Genomic DNA, 14635 nt, shown 5'->3' with positions numbered 1-14635 from the left:
CCTAAAGGTATAATGGGCCCTGGAGGACTTCACTTCTAGGTTATTGATTACGAATAAAAATAAGCCACAAAGAGTAATTGAGTTGTTACTATCTGATAGTTCCTTCAAAACTTGTGTGTGACATAATCAGATCAGTCCTGTTTCTCACGATGGCATGGAGCCACGGTTTTACTGGGCCGCCACAGCAGGCAAGCTGGCAACATGGGCTGAGCCGCTCCCAGTCTGTGCCAGGAGGCCAGCCCACCTTGGTTGGGACTACCTGGTGGAAGGACCTACTGGCCCATTTCCTTTTCCTTTTCCTTTTCCTTTTCTTTTCCTTTTCCTTTCCTTCTCTTTTCTTTCTTTTCTTTTTTCTTCTCTTTTTTCTTTCTTTTCTTTTTCTTTTTTCAAAATAAAAGTCCTATGATTTATAAAAAGCCAGTTTGCTTTAAATAGAAAGCAGCGATTGACTCCTGCACTTTATTCACTCTGGTCATATAAAAATCCGAACAACACTGAACTTTTATAAAAAACTGGAAACAATTAGAACTAAAAATTCAAATCATTTTTCTTCCTTTTTGTATTTTTCCGGGAAAGTGAAAAATATTCCTTGGTGTTCACGTATTTTTTTTTTTTTCTAGAAAACAATCACCATTAGCCTTAATGAAATGATCCCCTATGTACCTAAAGAAATATGCTTCAGTGGAACTTGGAGAAGAGTGTAAATAAAACCGACAATATGATATTTAAATAACCAGTCCTTGCCTGGGAAATGTATATTTCCTATGTATTTGAAATGTATATTTATTTTTAAACATATTTTGGGTCAAGCCAAGAAACAAAGTGATTCTACTCTGAGACTTGTCCTCTAAAATCAGTAATGAGATGATCTGTAAAGTCTGTGTTTTGGTAATGGGAAGAGTAAATCCGCATATTCTCTGAGGACTGTTTACCTGGAAATTGTTTCTGGGGTGCCTGGGTGGCTCAGTTGGTTGAGAGTCTGACTTTGGCTCAGGTGGTGATCTCACAGTTTGTGAGATCCAGCCCCATGTCAAGCTCTGTGCTGACAGCTCAGAGCCTGGAGCCTGCTTCAGATTCTGTGTCTCCCTCTCTCTCTCTGCACCCCCTCCGCCCCGCTCAAAAATAAATAAACATTAAAAAAAAATGAAAAGAAATTGTTTCTAAACCACACCTTGATCAGTTTTTATGCATAACCAGGAGTGTGGTCAACACTTACTGAGTTTGCCAACAAGCCCATCAAGGAGTGTTCATTTTTCGATGTTGTTTGGACACAGGGTGAACATTCACAGCTTTGTCCTCTTGGGTCCAACCTGGTATCTGACTATATCATTTCAGGGTTTTAGGGAGTGTGTGAAAATATAGCCATTGCCGCTTATAAACAGCTTTGCTTACCTCGGTCTCATTTATCCATGGTCACCCGAGGTCTGGAAGCTGAAAGCCAATTCCTCCTCCTGACGAATCATCAGGAAGTCAGTAGCAGCCTACTGCTACCTCACAAAGCCTGTGTCATTCACCTCACTTTATCTCATGGCGTCGGTATCGTATCATCTCCCATCATCACAGAAGGGTGAGGACAGCGCAATCAGATTTTTAGAGAGAGAGCCCACATTCACATAACTTGCATTACAGTACAATGTTATAACTGCTCTATTTTATTACTGGTGTTAATTTCTTACTGCGCCAACTTACAAATTAAACTTTATCATAAGTATCATAAGTATGTATGTATAGAGAAAACCATAGTATATACAGAGCTTGGTACTGTATACAGTTTCAGGTGTCTGTTGGGTGTCTTCAGCGTACTTCTTGCAGGTAAGGGGGGACTACTGCACGGCTTCTTAACTAAGGATTCAATACCCCCGATATTGCTTTGTATATTTGAACACATTGTAGAAAATTTACTTACAAGAAAGAAAACGGTTGGTAACTCACCGCACTCCCGTAGAGTCACTCATATGATCTGTAAAATGCATCCACCTTTTGATCGAGCAGCAACCTTGGCTTTTGTTTTTTCTTTCTTTTTTTTTGCTTGTCAGCCTCTGGGCTTACTTCCTTATCTGTAAAATGGGGATAAGAACATATGGGCTGCCTTTTTCAAAGGATTATATAAGAATGGAATGACATCATGCATGTAAAAAAGGCTTTGGAGCTTACTTGGGTTTGAAAGCTGTATAAATAAAAGACGGACCATTCTTTCCTTAAACTCAGTACCTCTCCTGTTCTCGTCTTTCTCTTCAGATCTGTGGCATAAGTGTGCTTAGTCATTATGTCTGAACAGTACTTAAAGAACTCGCTTAGAAGAGGAGGCAGATAAATGCCTAACCAACTCACCCTCCCCTCTCTCCTTATTTAAGGGATAGGGTGGTTCTTTGTTTCCAAATTCTTATGCTTGGTTGATAGCATCATTCAGTTCTATATTCTTACTGATATTTTCGGGGGAGGAGGGGATCTAGGTGCTCTTTTAATTACCAAGAGAGGTGTGTTAAAATCTAACTGTGATTGTAGAGGTCTTCCTTTATTTCTGCAGCATTTTGCCTTTTGTATATTGAAGCCCTTATTAGGCCCATATACATTTACAATTCTTCTTTCTCACATATTGACCATTTATCATTGTGAAGTTTCCTACTTTATCTCCATCACTACTCCTTGCTTTGAAGTACATTTTGCCTGATATTTTTATGACACTTCCAGTTTGTTTCTGCTGACTGTTCATATGGTATGTCTTTTCCTATCCTCTCACTAGTTGTATCTTTATTTTTAAAGTGTCTACAGCAAGAAATAAAGAGAGAATACTGATTACAAAGAGCAATAGCCAACTCTGCTCTGCAATCTGACAATCTCCACCTCTTGACTGAAGTGTTTAGTTTATTTCATACCTATGAAGTTTTTACAGTCAGGACTTTGCTGATGGTATCTTTAAGCTATCAGTGATCATGCTTTTCTATCTTTTTTTCTTTATGTTGGAAGTTAGATCAAGAGGTTTGATCAGATTTTTCTTTTTCTTTTTTTCCTTTCTCTTTCTCTCTTTCTTCTTTCTTTCTTTTTTTGTAGTGACTATTGTGTATTTTATTTGGAGGTAGCTAATATGTGGCATTACCTGGATCAATTATATCACTAGAGGTTACAAAACGGTGATATTCTAATTATGTCATTCCTTTTTCATTTGTTAGGTGGAATACTTCTATGAGAATAAACTTTATGTCTATTTGGTTATATTAAAGAACAGTTCCTATAGGAAGGGCTTGATTCTTTTGCCAGTTTTTATCTTAATTTTTTTAAGATTTTATTTTATCATGGTTTTCTTTTTCAAAGATTTTATTAAAGGTCTTTACAGAGCAAAAATCAAACTCCAGATGCAGCTGCCACGGAGACCCTGTTAACATTGTGGGTACTGGCTGCGGCATGGCAGGGAGCTCTGACTTCCCACCCTTCTGTCCCGAGATGGGGTTGCTGGGGAGTATTTCATATTTGGGTTCCACAATGCTCACGTGATCTGGCAGGGGATTCTTACCACTTGGTCAGACTTACCACTTGGGTCTGACGGAAGCATGCTCTTCACTTTGACACCCAGCACGCCCTGTCTGAGCAGCATATGGCACACAGCAGTGTCCATGTACTAGTTAACAGGGTCCTCACTGTGAGTCATCAGGCCATCCACAAACTTCATGGATTTAGCCCTCTGTCCTTGGAGTTTCCCAGACACCACAAGCTCACAGCCTTTGGCCCCACTCTCCATGATGAACCACAAGACACTATCGCAGGCCCTCCACACGGTGAGGCCTCCTAGGAGTTTATAACGTAGAGACTGCCTGGGCAATAGCACACAGACCTCCTGTGGCCACCTTTTCAGCATAAAGCTCTATGCTGCCCTCGGGGAAACCAAACCTCTGCTGAACTACAGGGATCAACTCTTGGATCTGCCAGCCTGTCTCACCCAGATCATTCCGTGCCCTGATAGCCAAGATACTGACTTCTGTCCTGGTTGATGTAACTTGGACCTCAACCCTGGAGGAGCCGCCTTTAGCCAGCTCCTGAGTGAGAAACTCGTTCAGTTCAGCTTCGAAGACGCCATCAGCGATGAACTTCCTCTTCTCGGAAATTTGCTCTGCCATCTTGCTGCTGTGTACCTCTGAAAGGCAAGGCAAGATTTTATTTGTAAGTAATCTCTACACCCAACGTGGGGCCCGAACTCACAACCCCAAGATCAAGAGTCTCATGTTCCACCGACTCAGCCAGCCAGGTGCCTCTAACTCATTATTTGAACAAGTGGCAAGAGGGGCACCTGGCTGGCTGAGTCGGTGGAACATGAGACTCTTGATCTTGGGGTTGTGAGTTCGGGCCCCACGTTGGGTGTAGAGATTACTTAAAAAAATAAAATCTTAAAAAAAATAATGAGTTTGTTGTTTAGGATCTTCTACAGACACTGGGGAGTTTTAAAAGAAATGTCTAAGAATTTATGAGGATTTCTGCCTTTTGCCTAATTTGAAACAAGGCAGCCATCTTTCCCCTTATCACAAGACACTTATGTAAATGTTATGATCTTCCTTTATTTCTTCCTCATGGTTAATTTTCTTATCTCTTAATTACTGTTGATGATTTGCCTCTGCTTTTTCCCTTCCTCCCTTAGTTTCTCCCTTAGTTTCTAATATCTTTCTCACTAATTCCACTTAGTCACTTTTTCCCATGCCTCAGGAAGCCAGGGCATACCCCTGTGGTCTCTCACCCAGTTTTGAAAGCATTTGAAAGTATTAACTTCAGGTTTTTAAAAATTTATTAAATTTATTTTTTTTTCATTTTTAAAGTTTATTTGAGAGAGAGAGAACATACAAGTGGGGGAGGGCCAGAGAGAGAGGGAAAGAGAGAGAATCCCAAGCAGGCTCCACACTGACAGCATTGATCCCGATGCAGGGCTCAAACCCACAAACCGTGAGATCATGACCTGAACCAGAACCAAGAGTCGGAAGCTCAACTGACTGAGCCACACAGGCACCCCTCAATTTTTTTTTTTTCAACGTTTTTTATTTATTTTTGGGACAGAGAGAGACAGAGCATGAACGGGGGAGGGGCAGAGAGAGAGGGAGACACAGAATCGGAAACAGGCTCCAGGCTCCAAGCCATCAGCCCAGAGCCTGACACGGGGCTCGAACTCACGGACCGCGAGATCGTGACCTGGCTGAAGTCGGATGCTTAACCGACTGCGCCACCCAGGCGCCCCACCCCTCAATTTTTTTTAAGTGTATCCATTTATTTTGAGAGAGAGAGAGCGAGAGAGAGCACAGAAAGGCAGAGAGAGGGGCAGAGAGAGAGGGGGGGCAGAGAGAAAATCCCAAGAAGGTTCCACACTGTCAGCTCAGAGCCCAACATGGGGCTCAATCTCACAAACCGTGAGGTCATGACCTGAACCAAAATCGAGTTGGATGCTTAACCGACTGAGCCACCCAGGTGCCCCTCATTTCGATTGTTTTTACAACTAGTTAGTCTTTTTTAGGCACTGAGGAAGGAGGGGAAATATTCAGTATTGATACTAATGGGTGACCGTGGTTAAGCCCAGCCATTTCATGAGCACACGAGACATTTAGCCAACTACAGCCAAGGAGTGCCATATGTATCTAGTAGGCTGTTTGGCATTTTTTTCATTTTTTGTGTGACAGGATATGGCAGCGCGGACACCTCTTGACCCAGAGCCATCCTGGCCTCAGCCACTCCAGGCTAAGCCAGTGTTAGAGGAATCCCTAAAGAAGAATCAGAGGACATGAATGGCTCCTTTCTAGTATTCAACTTTCATTCATTTAACAACCATTAAACATCAACTATGCTAAGGATGGGGATACAGCAGCCAGCCTTGACAAACACGGGGCCTGCTGGGCTTGTGCCAGTGGTGAGGTGAGCTGGCTGCAACGCCCCCTGCAGGCCAGGAGTTGAGAGCGCTTAAGCAGGGAGGGAGTGAATAGTCTTCAAACTTGTTTTACTTGTGTACTTTTCTATCAATTTTGAAAAACCAGGACACCTTAATGAATTTTTTTTTAATCTGAAATAATCATTACATGTAAATAGTCTCAAAAGATTCATTTTATTATGTATTGTAGCTGTTGACATTTCAAATGAAAATGTTAATTGTTCTTTTAAATGTATCCAGTGAAATCTTGCTACAACAGAGGCTTGATAGCTACCATTTTCCCTATTTGAAAATATCTTAACAAGCTTTGTAATATTATACCACTCTTTTTGCTCCTTCAACTCCATTCTACTTCTCCCATAGAATTTTATCCTAATATGAATTTTATTTTCTTAAAAGTATTATTGATCACCCTGTTAAACACTGTCTCAGCAGATTACATATGTAAATGTTCTTTCTGTTACCACAGGGCTCTTGGAGTTTGATGACCAAATGACATATGTACTAGAGACTATTTGAACATTTTAGTTAAACTATCTCTTTCAATTAAATGAGTGTGTGTTTGTGATGACCCGGTTAAGGAAACCGATCGTCTAAATGTTCCTTTGTTTGGTGGGCAGCGATTTTTACACTCTGCCGTAATATCCCATGTTGAGAACTGTGCATGGTTTGAGATTTTATAAGTTAGCCTGCCACAGTTTCATGGGTGCTGGCAGAAGACAAGAGACCATGACTCACAGCAGTAGCAATAGCCAGAATATGACCATTTTTGCACTGGTTCCCTGGGCCCCAGTTTCCTCAGGGTCAATGGGGATGGGCCCAGATGGATGCCTGCTCATGCAATAGGCTGCATTTCAGGAGAAGAATTCTGATCTTAGGAGACCAAATCTTATGTAACGGTCAGTAAGCATGCCTTCCATTTACTTGAGGGAGACATTATTATTCTGCATAGTCAGTATATTCGTTTGCTAGGGTTGCCATCTCAAAGTACCACCAATTGGGTGGCATAAATGACAGAAATGTATTATATCTCAGTTCTGAAGTCTAAATGTGTGAAACCAAAGTGTTGGTAGGGCCGTCTTCATTCTGAAGCCTGCAGGGAAATCTTTTCTTGCTTTCCTAGCGGTTTGCTGGCCATTTTGGTGTTCCTTGGTTTACAACTGCGTAACTCCCATCTCCGCTTTGTCACCACATGGCGACTCCCTCTGTCTCTGTCTTCACATAGCTGTCTTCTTATGAGGACACCAGTCATATTGGACTAGGGGCCCACCCTATTCCAGGATGACCTTAACTAATTACATTTGCAATGACCATATTTCCAAATAAAGTCACAACCCAAGGTACTGGGGATTAGAACGTTCACATCCTTTGGTGGGGAGGGGACATAATTCAGCCTGCAACGGTCACCATGTCTGCTCTTTGGTCTCAATAAAGGGAGACACTCTGTTCCAAGGATGTTCTTGAGGACACAAGCCTCCCTGAAAGACAACCCAGAATCAAGGACAGTTAGCGCCTTGCTCTCAAGACCTGCGGAAACATGAAAACCACATGGAAAACTGACTCCGGATATAAACTTCTGGGTGAGGAGCGAGTTTGTTTTTATGTGGGAGAATAGCAGTTATGAAGAAGGAAGAAAGAAGTACCTTAACCTAGTAAAGGCTTCTTCAGAGCCTCATTCTGGGAAGGAATTCATACGAAAGTTGAGGACCTAAAAATGATTTCCTAAAAGTGATCCCTGAGCGTGCATATCTTGAGAAATAGTCACTACTGCACCCCAGGTAGTATAATCCTCGCCCGAAGATCACTATTACAAGAGAGTGGCATGTGTATCTGGGCTGCTGGTAGCCGTATCCAAGTACAGCTTGAAGTTGGTGTTGGTGTTACGATGTCCCTTCCATTTTCTTGAACTCTTCAGACAAGTCTTTCCTGAAGGTTGCAGTTGGGTTGAGCAGGTTTATCAGAGAATCAAAAGAAGGGTCTCCGCTTCTACTTAGAAGCAGAATAGGAGGGGGCAACAGACAGTAGCTGGGGGCAAAGATTTCATCCAGAAAGTGTAGGAGGTAGTTTACAGCAGAGTGATGGACAGCCTGTGCACATCCTGTGCATGGACTGATGAGGAGACAGATCTGTGGCTGAGGCAGCAGACAAGTGGGGTGAGGTCCTGACTCCCAGAAATTGTGGGGAGAGGAATTTGTCAAGACTCTGGAATCCCTGCAGTTAAGCAGGGATTTCTTCCTTCCTTCCTTTTCTTTTCTTTTTTTTTTTTTTAAGTTTATTTATTTATTTTGAGAGAGAGAGAGCACAAGTGGGGTAGGGGCAGAGAGAGAAGGAGAGAGAATTCTAAGCAGGCTCCACACTGTCAGCACAGAGCCTGTTGCGGGGCTTGAACCCACAAATCGTGAGATCATGACCTAAGTCCAAATCAAGAGCTGGATGCTTAACTGACTGAGCCTCCCAGACACCCCAGGAGTTAATAATAAATACGTGTGACTTCATTTTATGCTCATTTACAAGGTCTGGACGTGCTAGTTAAACTTTTCGACCAAATTGTAGATGGCTAGACTGATGCGGAATCATACAGTTCCACAGTAAATCATTAATGCAGACACAGTGACTTATTTGCATAAGTTTTAAAACTCTGCTGTCAACAACAAGGCCACTTTCTGAGATGCGCGTCTGTAATCATCCCGCTTAGCAAGTACAGGTGACCTTGCACAGCTGGAGAAGGTTATTCTCTATGTATTTTTTCATGTTATTTTTAGTTTTAACACCAGCGCCAATCTCCAGGAGCAATACTGTTTCATTTTATCAAAGCTGAGCCTCTGCAGTCTTGCTTACTTTTCAGAAGGACGATGATATTGAGGAAAAGAGGAGAAGTTTCTTGTCTCTGGCAAGGAATTAACTCCAATGAAATGGGATGTGCAGCAGCTAAAGAGATACCTAGCTTCAACAAGTTGTATACATTTGTCAAACTTCAACTACCCACAAGTAAGAATCGTAGCAATATGGGACAATTGTCAACCACTTAGATGCCGATAAAATTCTTCTTGGGGGAGGGGTGCCTGGGTGGCTCAGTTGGTTAAGCGACAGACTTTGGCCCAGGTCATAATCTCAGTTTGTGAGTTCGAGCCCCGCATTGGGCTCTGTGAGCTTAGAGCCTGGAGCCTACTTCAGATTCTATGTCTCCCCCTCTCCCTACCCCTCCCCTGCTCATGCTCTATGTCTCTCTGTCTCTCAATAATAAATAAATGCTAAAAAAAAATTTAAAAAAATTCTTCTTGGGGGAAGTTACTAAATGTTTGGTAGGACGACTTTGAGAAGGTCTGTGGAGTAGAACTGGTCTGGTTACCTACAGGGTTTTCCTTTGGCTTCCCTGGAGGAAGAACTGGGGTGGATGGGAGAGGGGAAAGAGAGGTTCACTGGGTGTAACAGAGAGAGAAGGCAGGAGGCTGTGCCCTGCCCAGTAGAATGAAACAGATCCTTAGATGCACCCCTGCAAAGCAGGCCAGAAATGCCTAAGGGGAGGTCTTTCAGGGGACTAGTTGAGAGGCTTCAGTGAAAACCTCTCCCTTCCCTATGAAATTGTTAGTAACTCCTTATACAGACTTTTTCGAGAGGTCAGGAAGGGGAAGGACTTCAAAGGAAGGAAAAAGGACAGGTGACGTCTAAGTTACACGTTAGTATCGGCAATATTTTCTTTCTTCTACCTTTTGTTCCTGAAGGTATAATAAGAAAGGAACAGTGACATGTTCTTTCATTATCAATAAAGACCTCTTGAATTGTACATCTAATCAGGGCTTGTTGACTCATCAGATGATGATGGTGACTCACATTTATCATCCATATGTATGGATTACATTGGAAGGTGATAACGGAGAGAGAGAAAGGCAAAATGTAATAGGTCTTCTATTATTTCCCAGCTCTATGGAGCTATAGTTGCAAACATATGCTAATTAAGCTTACTTGGAAACCACTTTCCACATACTACCTAACAAAGGTAATTCGTTTTAATAAAAAAGAAAAAGCAGCTATTTTCAAGGCTTTTACTTCCCTATTCAATCTGTGGCTACAACTTTTAAATTTCCTAATATCTTGGCCTCTTCTGATTATTTATTATCACTTTACATATATCACATTGAAAGTATTCTTTGTCTTAATTATCTGGAGTTAACAAATATTTAGCGAGGGTCAAAAATGCATTTTATTGGTGCCATTTGCAATGACCTGGATGGAACCAGAGTGTATTATGCTAAGCGAAATCAGTCAGTCAGAGACAAATACCATATGATTTCACTCATATGTAGAATTTAAGAAATGAAACAGAGGGGGGGCGCCTGGGTCACTCAGTTAAGCTCTGACTCTTGATTTCAGCTCAGGTCATGATGTCATGGGTTGTGAGTTTAAGCCCCATGTCAGGCTCTGTGCCGACAGCGTGGAGCTTGCTTGGGATGCTCTCTCTCTCTCTGAAGAAGAAGAAGAAGAAGAAGAAGAAGAAGAAGAAGAAAAGAAAAAATAGATGAACATGGGGGTGGGGAGAGAGGGAGGCAAACTATAAAACAGATTCTTAACTATAGAGAACAAACTGAGGGTTGATGGTGCGGAGATGGGCAGGGGATGGCCTAAATGGTTGATAGATATTAAGGAGGGCACTTGTTGTTATGAGGACAGGGTGTTCTGTGTAAGTGATGTATTACTAAATTCTACTCCTGAAACTAAACAAAACAAATAAACAAATAAAACAACCTTGTTTAAACTTAAAAAAAAAATGCCCTCTATTAGAAAATGCTAACAATGTTACTGACATTTTGATCTTGTTTTATTTTTGTTTTGGAGCTGACAGATTTGTGTTAAAATTTTTTTGACCTCTTTGGGGTCTGAAGTCTCTAGAGAGGCTCTATCAGAAGCAGCGTAATTGCAGAATCTTCCATCTGGCCCACCAAAGATCGGGAGGGAGAGTAACTGGAACTAGCCAGTAGAGGGCAGTACCGAAGCAAGACAGGACTCCTGAGTTGGCTCCCTTCCCATCCTGGCACAGTCAGTGCAGTTTGCTTCTCTGGACAGTGGAAAGATGAGCAGTGTGGGAGTTCTTGTAAAAATGACCATTTTTAGTCTTAAAAGTTGGGTTCTTAATGACTGCTCTTGTAGAGACAGGTATGCAGGAAGGATTTGGTTCAAGAGATGAGTCTCTACTGTCATCTCCATTGAATTTTGACCAAGAAATTCCAAACTCTTTCCTCATCCGGTGACTGTGCGATGAGCTTCTCCTGACTCAGAGCCATTCACAAATGACTGTAATCTCGCTGCTGCTTCATTGCTGAGACTTTTGTTTGTTCTGAGACTCATGCCTCTTCCCCAAATCATCAGACAAGAGTATTTACCTTGCTTGGAGTGTTTAGAAGGATGAATAAGGAGTACTTCTTCACATTTCTGGAGGGGAAAGAGGGTCACATACCCCCTGAGTGTGTAGGGACAGTACATGCTTTCTCCCACAAAAATGCCCATGACCACAAACAAAATTTGCTTCCATAATGTCAAGGGTTCATGGAAACCCCTGTGTGTCCATGTGTCCATAAAAATCTCAGTTGGGGAAAAGCTCTTGCTGGAATCCAAATGAGCTATAATAAGTCTTGAAGGTTAGGACCATGCTCTAAATAATTACCCAATGTCTTCACCTAGACATCTTACAGGCAACTCAGCACTTTCCTTGTCCCAACTTGCTCTACCTGGCACCCCTTGATCTTTTCTTGGTATGATTCCTGTTCCAGTGACCCTCACTTAAAACTTCAGAGTCACCTTTGATTGCTTTCTCTGCTGTACTCAATGTCAGTCTTATTCAACTCCTTCTTTATGTTTTCATTTTCACCCTCGTCACTTTGGGCTTTTATTAGTCAATCCTGGATTAGAAATTTCATCTCTCACCTCCCGTTTCTTTGTATTCCAGTCTATCCTTCTTACTTTTACTAGGCTATTCTTTTATTTTATTAAGTTTATTCATTTTTGAGAGAGACAGAGACAGAGTGTGAGTGGGGAAGGGGCAGAGGGAGAGGGAGAATTCAAAGCAGGCTCCAGGCTCTGAGCTGTCAGTGCAGAGCCCCATGCAGGGCTCAAACCCATGAACTGTGAGATCATGACCTGAGTCGAAGTCGTACGCTCAACCAACTGAGCCACCCAGGAACTCTGGGCTATTATTTTGAAATTCTGGTTTGATTGGGTTTCTCCTGCTCTGATTCTTGCCCCCCTCCTCTTCTAAAAAATCCTAAGTAGCTTCCCGGAATCTGCTGAAAAAAAGTTAAGTTCTGATAATCAAGTTCAGCCTTTCTTCTTTTTTCTCTTCCATTGTTTCCTCAAGTTGCAGGCAAAATGAAGTACTTGTGTTGTCCTGCATTTTCTTACCCTTTAGCCTTTGCTCAGAGTTCACTTTGTCTAGAAACCTTCTAGGTTAGGGGTTCTTAACATTTGTGTACAATGGGATCTCTCTGGTAGTCTGTGACGCTAATGGGCACTTTCTCAGAATGTTTTCAATGCATAAAATTATATATTCAGAGTCGCAAAGGAAACCTATTATACTGAAGTATAGTTATAAAATACTTTGTAATCTGTGATATTATAGGTGTTCTTATTTATTAAGGCATTTCTAAATACAGGTGACCCTTGAACAATGTGGGGGTTAGGGATCCCAACCCCCTGCACAGTCAAAAATCCACATATGACTTTTGACTCCCCCAAATCTTAATTGCTATAGCTTACTGTTAACCAGAAACCTTGCCAATAACATAAACAGTCAATCAAGACATATTTTGTATGATGTATTATATACTGAATCTTTACAACAAAGCAAGCTAAAAGGAAAAAAAATGTTACTAAGAAAATCATAAGGAAGAGGGAATACATTTATAAGACAGTCCTGTAAAAAGCTCACATATAAGGGGATCCACACCATTCAAACCTGTGTTGTTCAAGAGTCAACAGTAACAGCATCTAGCATTGGTCCTGATAATTACCATGGTCGTTCACTGCTCACATCTGCAATGGAAGAAGATGCTAACTTTTAGTTAGAGATTAATGAAAATAAAGATGTATTTCTTTCCCCACCCAAAGTCGTAGACCCCAGCCTGAAAATCTCAAACTTAGATAACTGGTTTTCAAACTGGAGTAACTCCTCAGAATCAGCCGGCTCTTAACACGAACTGCTAGGACTTGTTTCCGATTCACCAGGTCAAGGGTAGACCCTAGAATGTGTGCTAACACGTCCCCAGGTGTTGTTGGGGTTGCAGGCCCAGGTTCTACATTTTGAAACCCTTTGCCCCAGACTAGATTATTACTTTCTGCCCTCTTTACCTACCCAAATCCCATGCCTCTTTGAACCCAGGAAAAGGCCACCTTCTGTATTGTTTCCCTTGTCACCCCTATCAGAAGAGATCTCTTCCCCTTCAAGGACCCTTGCCCAATTCATTCATACCACTCTCGTGGCATCTGGCCTTCTGCTTTGCTTTACGGCCACTGGGGTACAATGTGGCTGGCCCCCACCGACAGCTCCAGTCTCCTGAACTATTTGTGTTACTGGAAATGCTGTATTTCAAACTGCCACGAAGATTCCTTCTTGCACTCATTAGACGGTGACCTCTTCTAGAGTATGACACGTGTCCTATAATTTGTGGAAGGGAGGGAAGGAGGGAAACTGTAATGGAGAATTCTTCATCGGGGAAATCTATCTAGCAGCATAGAAGCTACTAATGGAAGAAACACCCTAGTTTACTCACATAATACCCTCTCTGGGTGCCATATGTTGAAATATCCTTTATCCTGACTTTAAAAGTTATGACATCTGGGGCCCTCCAGCAAAATTTCAAAAAGATATCCACTGGCCCGTGGCAATCACATAGTATAAGGCCTCACCTGGGTCGCCGGTAAAAATAAGACTGTTATGTAAATCAGCGCTATGGGTGTGGGTCTGATTTTTTTCTACGACGGCTGCAGTGTAGTATTCTGGAGTTATTATTGACGACAGGGTGAGCCTATCGGGGCCTTTACTACAGTTATCTATACCTGATCAAACCTCCTATCCAATGAGTATCACTTGTTTAAAATCAGCCTAGGAGGAGACACAGAGTTGTTTGGCTAAGTGATGAGTCGCAGGATTCTGATTTCACCCGTCTACTGTTTAGTTTTTCACATTCTCTCTCTCCTTTCTCCTCTTTTTCCTCCGTCTCTCTTTCTTTCCTTTCCCCTTTTTAAATTTTTTTTTTAATGTTTATTTATTTTTGAGACAGAGAGAGAGCATGAACAGGGGAGGGTCAGAGAGAGAGGGAGACACAGAATCTGAAACAGGCTCCGGGCTCCGAGCTGTCAGCACAGAGCCCGACGTGGGGCTCGAACTCATGGAACGCGAGATCATGACCTGAGCTTAAGTCGGACGCTCAACCGACTGAGCCACCCAGGCACCCCCCTTTCCCCTTTTTTAAACCAGTGCCTAGGACAGTGATCATGTAGGCTGGAGGTTGATCTACAGGGGCTTGTAAGGTTCCTTCCAAATTGAAAAGCCTGAGACTCTATAAAACAGATCCACAAGAGGCATCCTCCCTTGCAAGGAAGAAATTGTGTTTGTGGTGTTAATGGTTCCTATGCTTCAAATTTCATTTATTTGGCATAGACGATGCCTTTGTGAAGCAGAATCATGTTCTGAGAACCCAGCTCAGGTTTTCTGCGTCTATCTTGCTATGTTTGTGTGAATTACGAAAG

At 42.1% G+C, this 14635-nt stretch overlaps 1 pseudogene; it reads right to left on the bottom strand.

Moving 5' to 3' along the window:
- Positions 1 to 3021: 3021 nt before the first annotated feature.
- On the bottom strand, positions 3022 to 12912 carry LOC125919285 (40S ribosomal protein S3-like; annotated as a pseudogene).
- Positions 12913 to 14635: the final 1723 nt, after the last annotated feature.

The sequence above is a fragment of the Panthera uncia genome, chromosome B4 (genome assembly GCF_023721935.1).
Source record: "Panthera uncia isolate 11264 chromosome B4, Puncia_PCG_1.0, whole genome shotgun sequence".
NCBI lineage: Eukaryota > Metazoa > Chordata > Mammalia > Carnivora > Felidae > Panthera > Panthera uncia.
The sequence above is the reverse complement of the archived record's forward strand: the minus strand, read 5'-3'. Positions and strand labels throughout refer to the sequence as shown.